Genomic DNA, 22,325 nt, shown 5'->3' with positions numbered 1-22,325 from the left:
ATGTACAGTTTCCATCCACCACATGGCGGCAGCTGGAGAATCCTCTCTTCTATTAGACAATTTCCTGTCCTGGAATGTCATTTAAGATACCTCAACCAATCACAAAAACCCTGAGAGGTGTCGTTAATATGGAGGCCCGCGCACAATGCTCATCTTTCAGAAGATCCTTCACCGCCTCTTGCTGACACTGATAATGGGAAGAAAAGTCTTTCTGCCCCGGCGAGAGAGCGCACATGCCAATCTAGTGTCTTATTTGTCGGCCTGAGCTTACAAGACAGGCGATAGCTTAATGGGTTTTATAGAAAAAAGAAAAAAAAATGAATCTGTCCTCATCTTGAGAAACTAGAACCTTGGCTCAGGCTGGGGAATGAGGTCTGAATGCCAAACAGAGGTCCGTAAAAAGCAGATAGGCATTCCTCTCCTTCAGCATGACTTGTTTGAAGTAGCGACAGTGCAGACGTGCTGAGAATTGGAGCCACGCTTTGAGCCTCAGCTCGTGTTCACAAAAGTTTTTCTAGTGTGCCACCAAACCCCCTCCCCCCCCCTCCCGGCTGAGGTAGGGCTCACCGAATAATCACCGTGACCTACTTTTGACAGGCAGACATGCGATGTATTTGTTTCTGTAAACAGTGTTTATCAATTAACACACAAAAAAATGAAATATTGATTCAGCGCAGTAATGAAATAGTGCTCCCACCTCGTGCCTTATTCATCTCAGCACTCTCCATCTCCACTCAGTGCTGCAACGCTCAGTTACAGCTGACAAATCCCCAGTCACCCTTAAATCATCCTCAACATTCCCTGTTTACGGCTTGAAAGTATTATTGACATTTCTCATTGGCGCTGCTGTTTCAAAACATGACCGCTAAAAGTCAAGGATCATTTTTTTTTTTTTTTTAGGCAAAAATTCCACGCCTTACCTTTTTTACTTTATTCCTCTTCCTTCTCAGAAAAATGCTCCTTTTTCTTCTTCTGTTATCTCTTTGTTCTGCTTTTCCCTGCACGCTCGCTAAATTTCCCTTGTAAAAGTTGTGAAAGCTGCTGCCTGCAGTGCATCAGTTTCCCTAAAGTCACCTTGAGTCCACGCTCTCTCTCGCTGTCCTCTTTGTAAAGTTTCCCCTCTCTCCATCTATATATAAATATATATATGTCTTCTCTTGCTGCCTCTACTCTGTCACTGCTGCTGTCTGCCTCTCATAGCTGTCTACACACTCTCATCCGTCGTGTTGCCTATCTGGGGACCCAATCAGACTAAAGGACCAATTGTCCCCCTCTTTACAATCAGTGGGACGGCCTCCTCTGGCTCCAAGCGAAATCCAGCCGGAAGGAGCAGTGGACGGACAAGAGGTGGAGAAAGAAGGAGGGGAGTGAAAAGAGTCGTAGGGGGGTAGATTGACAGCAGGATAGGGGTGAAATTACAGCGGGAGAGAGGGGGGTGGAAATCAAAGAGGTGGCAAGCAAGGGATGGAGGAATGAGAAGAGAGAGAGAGACATGAGGTGGCAGATAGCGAGGAGTGGAGGGAAGTGCTCCTGCACGCACCACAAAAGCAACTCATTTCATCTCAGGGTATTTGCAAGTGAATAAAGTGACCAGCATGGTGGGGGGGGGGGACTCGGGAGTGTGTGACGGCTGGGAGCGAGCGCCGAGATTGCCGGGAGTGCAGGGTCCTTGGATCACTGACCAGCGGAGTGGAAAAACGCAAAGGATGGGGGGGAAGAAAAAATCACCTACCCTCTCACTCCTGCCCTAATGCATTTTAATGAGCCAGCGTTGTACACGGCTGGATCTGTGGAGGGATTTATGGGCATAAAAGATGAAGCTTTAAACTGCATTATATTCCGCTGCTTGCCCAGTCAGAGTCAAAGCAATTAGTTTTCCAAATTGGGAAAAAGATCCTGAAAAATTAGGTGCACGCCAATACGCACAAAAAGCGCAGCGGAAGATTAGTCATGGTCACGGAGATCTGATCCCTGTTTAGCACTGAGCGAGAAAATAGCAGTGTTTCATTTAAGCAATCATGGAATTAATGCAGCAAAAAGAGGTTTTCAGAGTTGAGTTTCTTGCATATTTCTCCGCAGGAGGAGAAGGACTGGGGAAAGTGAAATCATATTGGAGATGTACTCAACCATGTTTAAACAGAAATGAGAATATATTACATAGAAACAAGAAGTGTTCTAGTCTGCTGCTCGGGTTCTTATTTTGGGTTTTTTTCATTACATAGTGTGAACTGTTTCCATATTATATTAAGAGTGAAAATAAAGTGATGGAGCTGCAGACATAAGCTAGCAAAGTTTTGACTTTCTCCACTATTCATAGCCAACTGGGACAACTTTGCTCTTTTTTTTTTTCCACTCGACAGCCCTTTGACTCTCCTTAATCTTCCTGACAGAGTAATTTGGTGTGTTGTACAGCTCTAAAAATACAGATGAAGGCTGTTGTCACCCACCGAGCCAGATGGTCAAAAGGTTGTACTTCTCCATCGGTTCAATATGTTTTTTCTTTCTCCCACTCTGTCCCTTTCAATATGTCTTCTTTCTCATTTGGCAGGTCATTCTTCTTCACCACTGGCCTCCCTCCCTTCCCCTGCAGCCCTCCCCTCGCCTTTGTCTCTTTGAAGACCTGACTGGTTAGCGCCCCAGCCAATCTGTCAGCGAATGCTTGACTGGACCCCCAAAAAAAGGCAGGGGCTCCCTTTTTGTCAGGGCGGGCCACGGAGAGGGTGGCATTCAGGCCCATTGAACAACACCTTCAATCACTGTGGCAGGGCAGAGGATAATAATTGGCAGAACAAATTGAAGCTATAGGGCTTTGGGAAGGGCCTCTGTCTGTTTTTAAAAGTCTGTTATGGTGGTAGACGTCTGGAAAACAGGTCCCTTCGGATCCCTTCACAAAGGCCTAGATCCGCCGTAGAAATAGATTGGATACAGTTATGTTCTGCATGTTGCCGGACTTTGGTTTTGTGATAATATGCAGGATGTTGTAGGGACACGGTGCTTTCACGCATCTGATCAAGTACGCCTTCTCTTAAGGTTTAGGGTTGTAGGCTTATAAAGGGCATGACTTGTTCTGTCACCTCACAGTACCTTTTACTTAAGACTTACAACAGACTGTTCAGGTCTTTCATTAAGAAAGGAAATTTCATGGTTGTTACATTTACATTTCCTCTCTGGACTGAAGTATCCTCTCAATTCCCATTTCTTACCACTCCATTAATCAGTCTTACATTATTGTCTTGTTAGCCATTTTGTCTCCTAAGTAGCCCTTTGTGACTTAAGTATCCGTCCACTCTGATATAATTTTCCATTGACACACAAACAGGCAAGTATACAGAGATTTATTACATTTATAAAGACATTTTGTTGTTGTTAAAATCAGCAAATACTGCCAGACTGGTTTCCTAATATAGGACAAAATAATAGACAGCATATAGCACATTTGGTCATGCCGAGTCAAACCATCGTGGCCAACCCGTGACAACTCCCCCTCAATAAACATGCATGTGTTTTTCCAAAACTCAGCTCCAGAGACCAGACAGACATTTTTTAAAAGTCTCTGAGTGTTCAGCTCTCAGTACCTCTGCAGCATCTAACTGAATCTCTGTGGTTTGAAGTCTAGTTTCTCCCCTGCATCCCTGTTTGTGCTTTCAGATATCTGCTTTATTTGACTGTTTTGTGTTCGCTTTCAGTTGTACAGGAGTCGCATTAAGTTGCTGCTGTTGAAAACTCAACACTTCCTGATTTTGCTGCTTTATAATCAAAGCTTTTAAATAACAAAATAACAGGGGCTTTTATTGCAAAGAATTTATAGCTTTATCACCGGAGCGGAGTGTAGTGCCTTTCGTCAATAAAAAACAGTCGACATACTGCAGGAGGGACGGTAGCCGAGTTCATTTGTGCTTTAGAACGCAACCGCCGTGAAACAATCACAAAATAAGGCTTTATTTATTTGATTCACTGCTTTGCTCTCGTTTACCCTCCCTGTCTTTGCAATCGAAAGCTCTCTCGCCCGTCGCGACTCTCTCTCTGCCTGTAAAGATAGTTGCCCTGAGACTAACAATGCAAGCTGGAGGACAACATACACCAGCAGCGTATACGCGTAACAAAACCCCAGTGCCTGTTGTTTTACAGCACATATAAGCCCACTGGTAGTGTCTTGTACAATAGGGCTGCAACTATATTATGCTATATGCTAACTATTACACACACAGATCAATTAGCTTAGATTATGAAATGTTGCCACTGGTGACGTCTTTAAATGTCTTTTATTTTGTCTGGCCAACAATCCAAAACCCAAAAATATTAAATTTACTGTCCCATAAATCTCAGAAATGCATCAAATCCTTACAGCTGAGAAGCGAATGACATTTTTGATTGATATTCAAAATAGTTGAAATCTTTTTCTCTTCAAGAGAATTAATAGAGATTTTAGATATAATTAATGCAGTAATTATAGCCATCGCAGTTTCCAGGTGGCTGAGGTAAGCTATATTTGTATTATGACAGATTTTTGTTTTCTGGCGTGTTATACCTTTTGTCTGTTCTGTTTCACCCACAATATATTTTAATTTAATTATCATGTGCAGCACAAACTTACTGCTGAAAACAAAGCTAGGACTAAAACTGAATCTACACAACTTGATAACAACACACCAAACTCGCCTCAGATTGGGTCGGTTGTGTCAGCAACTGAGAAGACACGGGCAACATTTTGGAGGTCTGTGTCCAGAAAATACTTCACTAAATACAATCTCCTGACCTTCTCTTCCAAGATTAAAAGTTAAATACGTTCTTAATAGTGCTATGCATCCATAGTCAATTAAAAATAATGACAACAGTTAGGTGCACTAGACTTGATCAAAAATACAGCCCAGGAAGGTGAAACCATGCTTGCTGTCTGCTCTTCTTTACCCTTATCATGTAAAAGCCTTCAGACAGAATACCCTAAACAAAATTCAGCCTCATTCAGTGTATCACTTCGCCACCACAACCACCACTAGGGGAAAGCATGAAAGAGGGTTAGATTTCAGAAGAACAAGATGAGAGAGCGCCAGAGAGGGGGAGCAAAGCCTCCATGTCATCTAAGATAAGAGGAGTAGCTCTCTTCCCTTCTGCCCATGATTAAAAATGGCATGGAGCAGAACAAGCCTGAGTACAAAGAGCTCTTCTGTGTCTTTGGGGTGCGCAGTCAAGCCTTTTCATGTCTGATTCTGGCTACAGGTCGAAACAAAGGGAAATTAGACGGGGAAGTCATCGTTTCTTTATTGAGGGAGATGCACACGTGAAAGGAGGATTTGTATACGCAACACAACTGAAGCAGTAACCTTTACAGTAATTGGTGGAAAAGGCAAAAATAAAGATGTTTGGCCTTAATTGTAAGACATCAGAATTGGCACAAGGTCGGAAAAAGTGAACCGTGACATTAACCGCCTTCCTGGCATCATCTGGCTTCTTGCTTTGCGTGCTCTTGTGTGAGACAAGCTGTGTCTTTCAAGATCCCATTTTCCTGGTGACCTTTTCACCGTTCCCCCCTCTCGTGTCTGATCTACGCCACCTCGCCTGGGTATTGACTTTCACTCCGCCGTGTTAAACTTTGCCATCCGCGTGCAGCTTGTTGCAGAGCCTTCACTGTGACAAGCGGCTGCATTCTGTTTGGGATAAAAGGCTCCCCGGGCTGTTTGATGCGGTATTCCGGCGGGGATAGGCAGGGACTTGGCCTTGATGAGCTGACAGGAGCTGAGGAGACGTGGGGCCTCTGAGCAGCAGGACCACAAACCTCAGGAACAGTTTGCCTGGCTCTGATATTTACCCCTCCCTGTTCTGTCATTCCTCATAACCCCTCCTCTGTGCTTTGTCCCTGTGACCCTGTCTGCTGAATCTTAAATGAAAGACTAAAGTAACTTTTGAAGTATAAATTAAGGGGGACCACGTGTTGTGACTGACGCAAGCAACAAACACAGAACATGACATTCCAAAATTATGAATGTATTCATATGTATTCTGTCTGCAATGTCATCGCTGCTTAATTATTTACATGCAAACGAAAAATGAGTGCAGAAAAATGAGAGGAAAACGTGTTTCTCCAAATGCAAAATAGCATCCCACTCCAGAGCATTTTACCTCACACAGTGGCAGCATTCAGGGAGTGTGTTTGGAAGCGCAAGAGATGCTTTTTTAGAACTTAATTAACCTAAACCAAACTAATGGGCACAATATCTCGGGTTCAAAAGGGCTCATGTCCCGGTAGCAAGTGCACGTGTCTCATATCAGCAGGTTTGGCTCAGTCTCTCCCCCCACTTCCCAGAGTCAATAGAATAACAATTAGGGGGAGTGCGCGCGCTCCATTACACGTTTGGTATGCGGGGGGTGTATGCACAGGCAGCCGCGTCTAACCAGAAACAAACACACACAGGATAAATGTCTCCTTTGTTGGTTTCTGTGTGTTTGTAGTTCCACACTGATCCAGTGATCAGAGGAATGAAATAGTTCAGCGGGGGTTTAAACAACACTGTCCGCCACTCCCCCCCCCCACCCCCGAAACAAACCTGGCTTATCACAGTGGAAAAAACAGTCCCTTCAAAGCTATGTGCGTGAAAAGTTTCCATTTTCGTTTCCAGCTACATAAACACGATAAATCTAAACAAAGGAAAGGAATAGGGGTTATAGCAGGAAGAGAGGATGCTGTATTTGTTCCATCTCCTCAAACAAGTCCATCTTGTGCAACACTGTAGATGAAGCTGTTGTCCAATCTTTGCCAACTAGTCATTAACTACTGGTGCATGAAAAAAATCAATTAGGATGGTTATGAAATCCTCCCTCCACCTGGAGGCTCGCTCCCAAGGTCTGTAACAGCATGCTCGGTCAAATTTTGCGGGGGAAAATACTTTTTCTCTGTCACCTGGCAACTAAAAGCTTCAAAGGACTTGTTTATCTCAGAAGGTCTTAGATCCACAAAACCTTTGCTCTGCCATTGGCTCTATTCTTTTAAACACGCATCGAGGGGGTCAAAGAAACTTGGACTGTAGACGGTGAACCCTTTTACCAGAGAACACGACTTCCGCCTCGGTGCACTTACAGCGATTATGTTGAAGACTCCCATGTTGGTGACTTTACAAGGTGCTGATGGATAGAAGGTGCATGTGTTTATTTTATGTGTGTGTATGTGTGGCTTTGTAAGCAGGAGCCAGCCTCTGTGCCCCCTTCATGCGAGCACACGCCAGGATGCACAAGAGTGCATTAGCATTAAATATCCTGTATGAACACAAGAGGATGGAGGAGGGACAACAAGGCAGTCTATTGTAAAACAAAAAAACTGTGACAATTATGGAGCCAGACACTGGAATACAACATCAGCTAAAACTGATCAGTTAGGAAGCCCCTAAAGGTACCAATTCAGTGTCCATACATTAAAATCCAGAAGGGGCACTTTTATATTCTATAAATTTTAATTGCAGTTTTACGATTACACTCTCCTGCAGACATTTTTCTTACTTCAGTTTGGTTTAATGCAGATAGATCAATGTGTAAAAAGCAGCTTTATCTTTTTATTAAATGGATTTTTTGCATTTTGTTCTAAATCTTAATACAAGAGTCTACAGCCATGCTAGCATGTTAGCAGGTAATTGGTCATAATCAAAAGCTCTGGGATCACCTAAGTTTAACACTCCTTTTGGAACCATGAATATATGTGCCAAATTTCATGTAAATCGCATTCAAAAGTTGTTCATGGTTACTCAAAATTTCATGGTGGTGCTGGAGGAAAAAAATCAGGGGATCACCAAAGCCATAAGGAATCATCCTCTCTCTGGGGACCTTCAGAAGCTGTACTAAGTTCAAAGAATGCAATAGTTACTGAGATATTTCATCCTGGACCAAAAAGTGAACACATTTTACTCTGATACTTAGTACATTATCCATATCGGATACTTGTTTCAGTCCTTCATTCTTCAGTTTAATTTTACACAGATCTGCTTGTACGAAAGAGACTATTTGCATTTTGCACCAAAACCTTAAAAATGGTGAAGTTTGAAATCACGTTTGTTGCACGCGTTTTATCTAAGGAGGAAGGATTTCATGCAGCCACAGCTTGTTTTCATTCCAACGTATCTCAGGTGTATTGAACTATGAACTCTTTGTCTTGTATCTTATCGAATCATGAGCTGATTGTTACGCTGCTAGCGGAGAGACATCAAAAGAAAATGAGAAATATTCAGAAAACGGAAAAAAAAAGCAGGAGAGCAGGATGAAACAATGCTTTAAGTGGCTGCTTGATTCGGAGTAAAATCTGGCACCTGTTTTTCTAGCTGATTTAATAATGTTCCCATTAACGCTACGCTGGGGTTGCAACCCAGGGGTTGGTGACAGACTGATCTGAAATCATCTCTCTGACTGCTTTAATGACTCCACTGCTGTGCTCAGCCCCACGGTGAAGCAGCATTCTGGGCTGCTGAATCCGGAGGCGTCTGAGAAACGTCGCCATCAGTTATTTCTAAAAGAGAGTCATTTGTGTGCTGGATAGACAGCCTCAGAAAGAAAGGAGAATTTTAATACCTCATTTACGGAGCTGACAAAAACTATCCCAAGAACGTGGGAACACTTGGTATTGACGAAAGTAGAAGAAAGCAGGCCAGCGCTCGTAAAGTCGGAATTAATTGCCATCACTGCTTCCGCTGCTGTGAATGAGTTTTTGAAGAAGTGACACTTCTGGGACTGATCTGGGCATTATCTGCAGGAAAATTAAATCAGAATTCATTCCCGATGCACAAAATGGGATAATGTGACACCTCCACATTCACCAAATTGACATCTGCAAATTTAGTAGAGACGCTGTAGCCAGAAAGTCAGAGTGACATAAAATATTAGGAGCAGGAGATCCGTTAGTGTATTTTAAAGTTTGTAGCTAGAAAAGAGACCCGGTGTTATAGTGCATGCTGCAAACAATCCCCTTTTCCTACCTTTGTTTTTTGGTGGTCGGGTCATTACAGAAAAACAAATGAGGCAAGTAAGAAACACAAGCGTTTAGACGATCATAAAGACTTTATTTGGAGGTAAAACGAATGCGAGCGCACCTGAAATGTTGCTAATAATCCTTCATTTCACAGGAAAATAGCTTGTATACAGTAGGTCAAAGATGAACCAGGGAGTCAAATGTTAATAGTGTAATTTTACTTCCAAGAATGATGTGGATGTTTATTTAAAACCTGTGTGATCGTCTAATTTTTTTCCCCGTTAGACTTCTGTTTAACATTGCTCATTAGTCCATCCAAATGTTACAAGTAGTTGAACGTTCATGGAAGTAATATCAGTAGATAATTAATTGGACAAATGTCATGTTGTCCCCTCACAAAGTAACTCAGGGCAGGTAAGATAAGATAGAATACTACTAAAACCAAGTGCAATGGTACCAACCGGAAAAAATGCAAGTTATCCCCCTAAAAAATCCTATTTTGACCACTCTTTTGTGAGTTACCTCAACACGCTCTGAAACACTGCAATTCTTTGGCTCTGCACACTGAGGTTTAACTTAATCAATAAGATTATTTCCGCCTCCAGAGCAGCTCTGTCTCCGAGAAATGTTTGTAGCAAAAACTCCAATCTGCTCACAGGTTCAATTCCCTCCACAGCCAGCATACGTCCATCAACAGGCACGTGCACTGTCAAAGTGTCCTTGAGCGAGACTCCGAATCCCAACCTGCTCAGTCATGCAGTATGAATCACTGCGAGCTTTGAAGGATTTCATTATCAACATCGATGATATTATGAGGCTTAAAACAAAAGAACAACACAGCACCCGTAGAGCAGTTTTCCCTCTCAAAGGGGCAATGGAGTTTTTAGCCGAGTGGATGTGAGGACAGCTGAACCTTCGCTCGTAGCCTTGTGTACGAAGCACACCAGACTAAGCTTCGTGCCATAATGCAAGGCGACGTGCCAGCGGAGTTGAGAGGAGAAAACAATTGACAGAGCTTTTGTTACATCTTTAATTACAGGCCTTGTGTTTGTCTTGTTCGGTAGAGGGGCCTTGGGGAGAGGCAGCTCTCTAAGTCTGATCTGTTCTTGTTTCTGTGAAATTAATGGCCTGACCTCCCATCTTCCCAGGATTTATCCTCTTCTAACAAAAATGCATGAATGGAGAGAAGGTGTTGAATATTAGAGTGATAAGAGTGTGTGCACCTGCTTCGGTGCATTTTGCAAGACACAAACTTGCCACCCTTCACATGCAGAGTGAGGACGTCTTCGAAGGCAGAGGCCACGAGGCGTGAAGTGTACCTGGGAAGCGAGGAGGGAGAAGGCGCTCCACTCGCTGCCTGCTGCTTAAACATAGCAACCCACCTCCCCCCTCTCTGCAGTGAGTACAGATATGCCTGGCAGGTACAGGTATGGACTGTGCACTGCTGCCGCCAGTGAGATCAACGGCTGTGTCAAAGGAGATGATCCACAGCTAATACGCAGCTGTCTGACCCTATTACCTTTAGTGGCAGGGCCAGGCTGCTGCATCCCAGGAGAGCTCCTCCAGTTCTTCAGATGAAATTTAGTCAGGCTTTAAAGCGCTCTGCATCTCTGCAGACGCACGCTGCACTCTGCATGTGTTTGTACGTACATGTGGACTTGACCGCGAGAAACTGAAGGTATGAGTTTTATCCACGAGTCGAATCATGTTAATTGGCTGATGTGTCAGGCCAGTCAACATCATTAAGACGACTAAGGTTGTGTTCGGAATCGCACACTAACGTAAGTACAGTATACTGCCTGCTAAATGAACAAAGTATGCCATCAGCAGCATTCTGTCACACTAAGGTATACTCAAGTGAGATGTCTTCTCATGACTGTATCGAAGATACCAAACCGCCTGCCGCGTAGTCCACCACCGGACAGTCTAAAGAGACGCAATGCATTTTGGGGTGGTTTAGTATCAGGGTTCCCACTCTTTTTGAGAAATAATTTTCCCAGACTCCAGTGATTTGATTACCTCTAAATTAGGTGTATCTAGGCAATCTTAGTGAGGGGCTAAAATACAATAAAACATTTCACCCAATTTACTTAAACAAACAAAGAAACAAACAAACATGTAGCAGCGCAGATAGTTCTGGATTCTAGATAGACATTACTGTTGCTGCCCTAATACAGGGGAGTGGAATTTGTTGTACTTGGAGGATTTAAAAAATGTATCTAACCTATAGGTAGCAAACTGCTGCTGCTACTAAGCCCATTAAAACCATATACATTACACATTAAGAGCGATGAATACTGATGGAATACTACCTGATCCAAGGTTTACTGTGTGGATTTGCATTGATGAAGGTCTCAAAAGTTTCAGGCCCTCAAGATCAGGTAACTTTTAAACCATCACATCAGTTGATACTGCACTTTAAACATGCATCAAGTGTTTGGCCACTTGGGGGCAGCACAATAAGCTGTTATAAATCCAATATTGAGTCTTGAGCTTAATTCTCCACCATTTTTTACCAGCTTGTTTCAAACTTGCCTTTGTTCTGTTAAGTGCTGGGCATGTAGCACACAGTGGGTCATTAGAGCTTTTTCTCTGAAAACATCTGCAGCTGTAAAATATGTGACGTGATGTGATGATGAGAGCTATTAAGACTCAACCAAAACAGTAAAGTTGCCTTAAAACTAAAAGAATGAACACTACAATGCTCCGTAGATGTGCGAAGAACTGAAGAGTTGGGATAATAATGAGAGTTTGCCACTACCAGTGACCCTGTTCATGTTATACAGTGGGTTTAGCATCATACTTATACAATTATAGCAGCTTTAAATGTGTTTATTTTCATATAAATGTTCAATAAAATTTGAGCTCTGGCACTGTTGCTAATCCAGCCGGAAGCAAATGCACCAGTTACCCCGGATAATCCACAGGACAAGCTGTTGAACTGCATCATCTCTACAGTAAAAAGTAGTTCCTGATCTTTTCCCAATGCTTTGAGCAACAAACAAAACTCCATTCAACTCCACTGTACTGGTATGGTGTCTAAAAAACCTACTGTATCTGTCTGACTGGATACCACAAGAGGTAAGTGAGAAAATAATGATTCCTAGTTTGAGTGAATCGGTTGCTATGTTCTTTTGCTTCATTAGTGCACAGGTAATTAAAACAAAACATCCAAATAAAGCGTCAAAGATACAAACAGAGGTGATAAAACTTCTTGGAAGTATATATTTCTGTTGCCACAGTGATCTCTCTCCTTCTGTCTGTCTTTTTCCGTTGGGTCATTGTACCCACTGTTCATCTCCCGACTGCTAGATCTCGTTACGTTGCCTTTTCACTGAGCCACATTGAAAATTGGCTCCATACAAAGAAGCATTGTCAGAAGTCCTACCCTCAGTCCTTGTCAAACTCTCATCTCGCCTGATGGAACATAAGGTGTCTGTGTTGAGATCTTGTTACGGGAGTTATGATCTATTCATAACAGCCTGCACTCTGATGTGCTTCTCAGGTAGATTTTCTGCTGGTGGTGACAGATAAGTGGGTTTCTGCCTTTGAGCAGAAGTAACAAGATATTGAGCCCTGAGTCAGAGAGATACTTAAGTATAACCACACAGCAGAAGTGCATAGTTAGATATTTGGATACTTTTACAAAAGGGAGAAGGATGTAATGTATAACTGCTAATTTACTGCACTTAGGTAGATTTTAAGAGTTATATAACTTTTTTTTAGCTAGTAAAACTGATCCGATGTGAGTGATGTTTTGTTGCGTGCTCAATGATGTGGTGCACTTTGTGTGGTCTTCATGGCATGTTTCTGACTTTCATCCTGGTTCTCCTTTCCCATTTCAGCTTTGGTTTGACAGACATCTAGACCTATCTACAGTAACTGCTCACACTTCATGTATATAACTGTAACCTGAAGCGTATTCTTGGGCTTCAAACCTGCTGAACTGTGTAACTACATGACTGTCTATTAGAGCCGTTAGAGCTGTCAAAAGGCTTCTGAGAGTACCGGACACTTGGCTTTCTCAGTGGCCCTGAGGACAAGTTGCTTGCAAAGGTTTACTGCTTTCTTAATAGGGTATAATGATAGGGTGCAGTCAACAAACTGTGCTTCAATGTTAGGTCAAATCCTCCATGTGTGTAAAACAAAAGTTCCAATAACTAATTTTGTTTCCTTTGAATTACAACTTCATCTGAATCATTCATTTGGACAATATAGATAATATAGATAACAAAGTTTTCAAAGAAAACATGATATGTTATTACAGATTGGATGGCATTTTGGTAAAAACCTAAATATGTCCGTGGTACTATGTATCTGCCATGTGTTAGATTCTGAGTGTATACAAGTCTTTTTAGTAGTATTATTGGTAAACGATATCAATAACAGCCTTTGGATCATAGTGGGTTAATGGTCACAAAGCATGTCTTTTTCAACTCACATTATTCTGCTCATTGTGAAACGAGAAAGACAATAACTTAGAGAGAAAAGTAACTGGTATGATGGGAAACAGCAATTCGAGAGCCTTGAGATATTAATATCCCAGAAACGCATCCATGAAGAAGAGTGAATGCGTTGATTTTCAGGTAAGAACTGTCACAGTGACTGACTTCACACACCAGTTAATTATTGGACAGATGCTGGAGAACCAGCGATGTGCCCAGAGGGCTGCCGGTTCGAGTCCAGCTGGTAAAATTCTCAGCGGGCAGCTAAAGATAAACAACGACTGAGGTCCCCTTGAGAAAGGCACTTCATCCCCAGCCTGTTGCTGCTCAGTAGTCAGCAGGGGGGGACTCTGTTCGCAGTGGCCAGCTCCCGGGTATAAATGCAAGTCTGTACACTGAAAAAAGGGCAACAACGCTAACCTTCCCAAAAATAGTACAGGAAAAGAAAAAAGACACAAGGACTTGGGTGAGTTTGATGAAATAGAAGATGCTCTCTGTACTGAGAATAAAGACGGTTTTGTAAACACGACTTTCAAAGAATACCAAAATGTGTGAATGTGTTGTAAATGGCTTAAAATGTATTTAGTATGCCTTAATAGCAGTCTTAAATTGAGAAAAAATACAAACAAAATGAGGACAATCACATAAAAAGAACAAAGATAATGCTGCAGAGTACCAGGGGCCAGAGCATTGTTCTAAGTGGATCCACAGTGTCCAGCACAAAGTGAAAGACGTATTGGACAAATGAAAACAAGCGACGACAATAACAACCGCTTTTTGAATTTTAGCTAAAGGTGATTGGATATTTTCTAATTCGTTGGCTTTAGTATAATCTAATGCGGGCTCTGAGAGTAATAAGCAATTACCGTGTGTTTATCCCCACAACTCAGAGAGAACTAATCTGCACTCAACAGCCAGGGCCAAAAATAATGAAATTAATTACGAGCATTAAGGCTATGCAACTGCCAGAGAAAGGTAGAAATGTAATTATCCACACTGAGACAGAAACCTCTCTGTGTTTCCCTTCGCTTTCTGTCTCATTGTGTGTCTGTCTAACTATTATGCTCCCTTTCTTTTCTTGCTCTTTAGTTCTTTCTTGATGGGCAACATCACCCACCGGTGCACAAAAAAAGGAACAAGAACTGTATTTCGGCTTTGGAAAACATCCATCTCAAAATTGTAATTGTTTATAAAGCAATGTTTTAGGTGGTTTTTATGTTGTGACCCGCCTTGAGTCCATTTATTACAGTTTATAAATTCTCATAACAGGCAAAACAGCTTTAGAAACAAATTCAAACAATAATTGTATTCATTATGATATCACTCCACTGGCAGATATTCTTGACCTGGTTTTAGGAAAACAAGATTAGAAGACTCAATTCAAACTAAATGACTAGTTTATAATGGGATTGTAATGTGCTGTCCTTTATGCGGGTTATGCTACATTGCACTGTGATGCTGTAATCGGTCTTCAGGTGGAGGGTAGAGCCATTGAAAATCAATTTACATATTATTTTAGTTGAACAAACTTCCACAGTCCACAAACTTTCCAGGTCAAAAAGAATCCATGTTAAGTGAATTTAGAATGATATATGAGTTTGCTGATATTAAGTTTTAATCATTTGTGACATAAAATCAATTTGTCTAAAGTGCAATTCATTTTTTTTTATATATACCTTTTCTTTTTCATCTAATTGCTCAGGAAAGTTTTGTTTCCTAGAAAGTATTTCAGAGGCTCTTCTTTCCTGTCATGAATTCTTGTGTGAAACACTGAATACATATACACATTATTTTTAACATGGCAGACTCTGTAGATAAAAACACCTCATTCTAAGGTAACAAAATACAACAATTCTTATTTTCTGGTGATTGTACACTAATGAAAACGTACCAATGTATGTATATTCCATTTTTGCTAATAGATCCTCTTACATGTTACACACTGGACCTTTAAAGCTGCTTTTGTGGTTCTTGGCCACTAGAGGGCCAAACAAAATGGTTGTGTCTGCTGGTATCGCTTGTTGTCTCCACCAACATCTAAGAAATATATATGTGGCTCTGTCAGTCGCTAACTTTATTGCTACAACAAGCAACAAGTCCATTGTTAATATAAAAAAAGTTATTTTGTTATTTTCTTTTTATTGTTTGTTGTTTTTCCCATTCATGCATTCAGCAAACGCAGTGCAAAATTAGCATTCTCTTGGAGTTGTGTTAGTGAGTTTGAGTCCAGTATTCACTCACACTTTAGCTCTCAGGTGTCTGTTATATATAAAATGAGTATTAGCTGTTAGATGTTCCACTTTCTTCACCAGCTTGTTGCTAGCTTTCTCTGTCATTCTGTGCTGGGAAGGTAGCGTACACTGGCTTTATTAAAGCTTTTTTTTATTAGAAAAATGTCATCGCTGCTTCATACTGAACACATAGTAAATGTGCTGTAAAACCCCCCAAAATTGCTAAATATGGGTTTGTCTTTTACATTACATGTAGCCATTTGATTTATTGTTAAAAAGTTCTATTACATTAATATTGATTAGCAGATCTTTAAAAATTGATCAAAAGATACTGATATAACTCAGCTGCAACTGGCAGCTACATTGCAGAAACATTAAAACCCATGTCAACCAGTGTCTAATTGGAAGTAGTGGCAGGCTAATGAAAGCCGTTTTATCTTTTAAGGGAAAATAGCTTGAATGAATGCCTTTTCTCAAACTCACTGACTTATATTGATTTGTTTGCGTTTTTGTCTTGTTAACACAAGGCTGTTGTTTTCCTCCATGATTCTGTTTACCGCGTCATCAGTAGTGGTCAGGTTAACACCGGAGAGGACAAACCTTCCCCTGTGTTACCAACCAGTCCCTGGAGCTTAGGGCTTGGTTGTCATGGGAGACAGGATGTAGCGGCCTTGTATTACAGCGGGCAGCAATTGTGCTGAAACATGACTCTGCCTTCAACAGCTATTGTTCTCATTCCTCACACCTTGCTCTAGTGGGAGACGAGCGCCTCGGGGAAGTGGATTCTACTTTCACCGGTGCACCAGTTCTCAGGGATATACACTGCCTGTACGGCCTAATATGAACATCTACTCTCCTACTCAGATTCGCTCATACTTTACCTGCTCACTTACTCATTTTGGCTCACAATAAGGTGCACACACACACACACACACACTCAGGAAGCACACACTTCTGTGATCTCTACATGTCTACCTTCAGGCCATCGTGATCTTCACAGACAACTAATTTTTCCGGTGCATATTTCACACCAGTCTGACATGAAATCTGATGCTAACTCATTTTCAGAGGCAACACCCCACCCACCCACCTCCCAGCTCCCACTCTCTTTTTCAAGGGGAGGTGGAGCGTGGCGCGGTGGAGTAATCGCGGCCTACTTGACCCTGACGGAGGCTGGGCTGGTTGGGGTGTTAATGGTCTCTCAGACAGTGTGAGGGCACTGAGCAGCGCTAATGTTGCCCTTTCTCACTGGTTTACTTTGCATCGCGCTCAACGGATGCATGAGTGCACACACACACACACAAACAGACGTATATACATTTGCTCACTCGACAGTCTTTTATCTCTCACCTGGCAGTCATTTGTCATTTTCCAGGTCTTACAGTTAATGACAGAAGGTAGACTCGTAAAAAGGGTCTCAGCATGCAGTGTTTGAATACAGATGTCTATTTTTGTGTGCATGCACAGGGTATAAGTGGGTGCGTGAGCGAGTGTGTGTTTAATGACATGGGCTGTATTACCATGTGAAACTGAACAGAATCAGACCCAAGCTTGTTATTGAGGACTGGATAAATAGAGAGAAAGAGGAGGCTTCTTTGAAAGAAACTGTGAGTGCAGTTTCCCATTAACTTGCTTCTGTGAATGCATCCCTTCACGAAGAAAAGCTCACTGCTGTGGGTTTTTTTTGCTTTTTCTCTCAGAGGACAGAGAGAAGGGGGGAGAGGGAGAGAGAGTGAGTGGGTGATTGAATTAATTATGTTTTATCACCTTTTAGCTGATTGAAGTCTACCTTACTCCCTTTAGACAGCTTGTGTTTGTGTCTTCGCCGGCGCCAAATGGATCGGGCCTGTCACCCAGTGCAGGCGCTGCCATCTCCGTTGTCAGAGACTTGGACTTTCAGATCTGTGCACTGAGGCTGAGTTGTCAGTTTGCGTCTCAGCTGCTTTTGTGTTGTTTTTTTTGTCTTCCGTTCTTTCTTCTTAGTAATTCATCTCCATCAAAAAATGAGTCCTGGGCCCTGCTGTTCATTACTCACACAATGAGTTGTGGGAACAATTTCAGGTTTCCCAAAAACCCTGTATGTTTATCAAGAAAGGTGAGTTGCATCTGGTGGTTGTTTACTGAATCCGGCTTCTGTCCAGGGCTCCAACTACTGATTATTTTCATCATTTATGAATTATTTTTTGTATTAATCGAGGCCGAAGCAAGATCTCAAAGCCCAATGTAACGTGTAATTGCTCCTTTTGTCTAAGTCTAAGTCCCAATTCCAAATAGTTTCAGTTTAGAATGATATGAAACAGCACATGAAAAGCAGCACATCGTCACTTTGAGAAGCCAGAATGAGCAACTGTTTCTATTTTTGCTCAATAAAGACACTTCCCAAAGACGTCTGAAAGCTCCAAAAAGCTAGTAAGTGGACCTTGAGTGATGATTTTTTATGCAACTATTTAAACTTTAAATTGTGCCGTTGCGTCATATTTAGTGATACTCAAAATAAGAGGTATTAAACAATACATTAAATATGTTATTATTAATAATAAAGATAATAGTTGAACGTTAAAATAATCATCCATTGAGCATAACTCTTCTGACTTTCCTCCCATTTCAGTGCATTGCACATTCATCAACATGATGAACATCCACCCCGCTGCATGTGTTCCCGACACCACTGTGGTAAACACATGTCGAGACGTGGAGACTTCGGCACATCAATACGATTGATTGGCTGATGGATCGCGCCCGGGGATGAATTACACACTGCTCACAATTGCCAACAATTAGCTAAACAGGCAGAAGTTTGATCAATGAAAAGCTAACCAGAGACATGGGGATGATTCTCCGTCCAAAGAGAGTAAAGAAAACCTGAAATGTGGCTGTACAGATTGGAAGACAGAGATAGAAAAATAAAAAGATTGACTACATGGATGTATTGGGTGCAGCGGAGGGTGATGGGGAAGCAGGAAGCCACCCTGGAAGCTGACATATCTTTAACTCAGGATGACACATTCTTGGTCCCAAACAGCCGAATTCCTCTGTGCGATACTCGGTTGCTCTGTATGTTAATGTTTGACATATTGGTTCCTGGAGGATATTGTTTAGAAAAAGCTGCTTGGAGCTGGTTTCTGCATGCTGTAGAACTGAAGCTTAGGATATTCCTGCTTTTGCATACAAGTCTGTGATTTGCTTGTTTCATCTGTCTCTCTGCACACAAACAAATATTCCCAGTAATTACCTACACACCTACCATATGTGTATAGATTCTGTCCTCATTCTACATACTAATGCTAGGCAGGTTAGGAGCATGTGGTATATTCTCTTTGGAAAAGTGACACAAATAATAAATGTCTATATTCTGCTTTTAAAAGAAATGTAATGGGTTCATTTTTAATCAACATAATAAGGAAACTATTAAAATCCTCCCATAACTTACATTGGATTGATGTTAGGAAGGGATCTGGTGGTATAAAGACGTTTACGAGTTGTTATGTTCTGGAGTGTGTCACCGGAAAAACCTTCACACAAAGCCAACCTGAGCTGCAGGATGAGTGGTGCAGCTAGGGCTGCAATAGCATGAAACAACAAGAGATAGCTTGAGCACTTTCACTAAAAACAACCATGGCTGACTAGTTTGACAAAGCCCTGGCTGAACATACCTTGGCATATTTATGGCACTTTCTGTGACACCATTTTAATTCAGACTGGAATGCAATTTGAAGTGTATATACTGTGGTCTGATTACGTCTATATTCGGTGTATAGGTGCGAGTATGTTCACCATAGTCACACATTAATGCCAGTGGAACCAGGTGTTTAAATAGTTGAAACTTTGAAAAAAAATTGGACCTGTCCCTTGATGTACTGGCAAAGCTGCCAAAACCGAGCATATCTGCAAAAAGAGAATGTTTCCAGTGACGACTAAATTCGATTCACTTTTTTTGTGTCTGTTGAAGGAACTCAGAGTTGAAGTTAGAGAAAGCTCATGGTCTTGGTTTTGAAATTGAAAACCACAATGATTCCAACCCCTTGTGTTTCTGTTATCTAAACCTAACCACACATGAACTATGGTCTCCTGTGTCAAAGTCCTGTGCTTTGTATGCCCTGTGTATGGCCGCCATCCATCGCGACCCAACCAGAACACAAGAAGTTTGTGGAGTGGAAAAAAAACGTTGCCAGTGAATATAATCCACTCAAAATACTTCTAATCTTTAGGAAACAGGATTGTGCCGCATTGCAATGCACATACGAGACGGAGGAGCTACTCATAGCTGCAAAATATGAAAACAAACTGCGGATGGTGCTTAAAGGTTCAGTGTGCAACAAGATTTAAAGAGTAAAAGCCTCAATAACTCTACTAATGAAGACTGTGAGTCATAAGAATTGATTGACAGTGGCCAAGCGAGTTAAGCAAACGACACCACAAAACTGTCAACTGTGAGAAAAGCATAAAGGCAGAAATCTCATGACCAAAACTGTGCCGCAGAAAACAGTGTGTTGATGTAGAATCCCATTGGCTATAATAATAAGCTGATAAAATGTATTCTAAGGGACGTTCAAAGGATATAATTGTTGATTTTCTTCCTGTTTGTACTCAACTTTTCACACAGAACTTTTCATACAGATCACGTGAGCTGCTAACTGCGGTATAAAAGTCATCCTCGCCCTGAGGATGTTCTTCACTCAGATTACTTGGTGCTGCCCACCTAGCCGCATCAGCGTGGCACTCATAATCACAGTAAAGCGAACCCTCCCAGGTATTATTATGACAATGACATTTGCCAATAGAAGGGCAGGCAATCACAATAGATGTTTCCATTGCAGTAAAAATGATTTATAGCAGCTCTCATAGAAATGATGATCCCAGAGGGGGCATGTTAGCGAAGGAGGATAATAGTACCCCTGTGCACACCTCCTTGCCATCCAGCGTGGAGTGCAGTACAACATAGCCTTGACTGCCTCACAAACTCTGCACCCTCGGATGACTGAGCCTCCCGGCCTTCACAAAGTCTATTCTCCCTCAGATAAACGTTGCTATAAATAAAACCTCTCTGTTTAAAGAGACGAGCCACCTTCCCACACATGGGATCGTTTGTTTGATCTAATCTCCGTAGTTTGGTCTGGGGCCGCTGGTCTGCTGTTGGGCCGGCCTGCCCGGCTGATTGTTGGATCCTGCCACTGCTGTGTTTGCTGGGAGACAGAGCCCAGGCTGTGGGTGGTATTTGCCATTTGAGGATTTTCAGCGCTGTAGACCAGATGGCCGTCAACCTCGTGTTGATCTTGGAGCACTATCTTGCCAAAACCGCTCCCCCCACGGTGGAATAAGAAGAATCGAGATGTTAAACATGCTCCCTGCCCCGAGCTCCTGGCTTCACTATACCACAGAGGGATTATGTTTGTATCTGGCCGGGCAGCAGGAGTCGGTATAGGCTGTAATAGAGCCCAAAGGGAACGGGGACTGGCACAGAGAAGAACAAAATGACACAACCAGAGGCCCAAGGGTGCCGTCTACTTTTTTCTTCCATTCCCTACTCCCCTCTACTACATGACCAGTTCTTTCACAGCATTAAATCCGTGCATTTCAAATAGTCAAACCCTGGAAGGTTACAAGTTCAAACATAATTTCAGAGTTACTGTGCAACGTGTCCACCAACAGATGTTTTTTGAAACTAAATGCCAAGCAGCTCTCAAACTTAATTAAAACTGAATTATACATATATTTTGTGGACTCATCAACATTGTATGAGATAGGTTTATTCGCATTCTTGCTGAGAATTAGATGAGAAGATCGATAACACTCGCATATCTGTTAAAATGAAGCTGGAGGAGCTGTATGTGAGAATGCAAATGTCCGAAATCAGTTGGATCGGACATTAAATGACTTATGTGAAGTCTGTGAAAGGTCCAGTTGAGCCCATGTGCGAGTCGTGTGCTGGCCAAAAACCGGCTTCTTTGTTTGTACGGTTCAAACAAAGAAGATATAACGTGTATTTGTGAGCTTTAGGTGAGCTGCAAGATGAATTTTTCACCCTTGGACAGAGCCAGAAAGCTGTTTCCCCTTATTTCCTATGTGTTCTCTGTCTTTATACTGAGCTTAAGATTGCCTCCTGGATGTAGCTTTCATATTTACTGTCTGGACTTCTCATCTAACTCTCCAGAATAAAGTGAATAAACACATATCTCCCAAAATGTCGAACTCTTCCTTCAAACATTACTGAAGAAAACACAATTTCCTCCTTCAGAAAATACCAACCAATCAAATGTGGTTTTAATAAATGACATAATCTGACTAGTTTATCTCCAAAACTTCTGGCTAAATCATCTTTAAATTCCACACAAGCTCCAGCCTCTGTGGGGCTTTACTATCCTCCCTGAGGTTCTGCTTTGGCTTACTGACACCGCATGCACAGCCTCACCAGTGCTGCCAATTACTTTCAATGCAAAGCAGCTAAAGCCTGCTCCAAAGGTCGCAAGATTACTCATTTCACGTGCTAATTTGCATATCCATGACATCATAACTGTAATTATTTTATAATTATTTATAAGATAAAAAAAAAAAAAACTAACCTGAATACAGCTTTATAAGTAGGTTTTATTATGTTTCAAGTCACAATCTCATCAATATGCATTTAAATATACCCCTCAGTTCAAAAACACTTTTAACTGAAGATCAAACTGAGTATGAATAGAGAACAACCGACAGCTCCAGACT

At 41.8% G+C, this 22,325-nt stretch overlaps 1 protein-coding gene across 2 annotated transcripts in view; it reads right to left on the bottom strand.

Moving 5' to 3' along the window:
* LOC127369399 (cadherin-20-like) overlaps nt 1-22,325 on the bottom strand; it is a 73,835-nt gene that overhangs the window by 27,970 nt on the left and 23,540 nt on the right. The window contains exon 1 of one of the 2 annotated variants that reach the window (XM_051410760.1): nt 921-1,222. The exons of the other annotated variant lie outside the window; for it this stretch is intronic. The gene's annotated coding sequence lies outside the window, so the exon portion shown is untranslated. Of the gene's footprint in view, nt 1-920; nt 1,223-22,325 lie in introns of those variants that run through there. 2 annotated transcript variants of the gene reach the window in all.

The sequence above is a fragment of the Dicentrarchus labrax genome, unplaced genomic scaffold (assembly GCF_905237075.1).
Source record: "Dicentrarchus labrax unplaced genomic scaffold, dlabrax2021, whole genome shotgun sequence".
Taxonomy (NCBI): domain Eukaryota; kingdom Metazoa; phylum Chordata; class Actinopteri; family Moronidae; genus Dicentrarchus; species Dicentrarchus labrax.
Note: the sequence above shows the minus strand (reverse complement) of the source record. Positions and strands in the feature narration are given on the sequence as shown.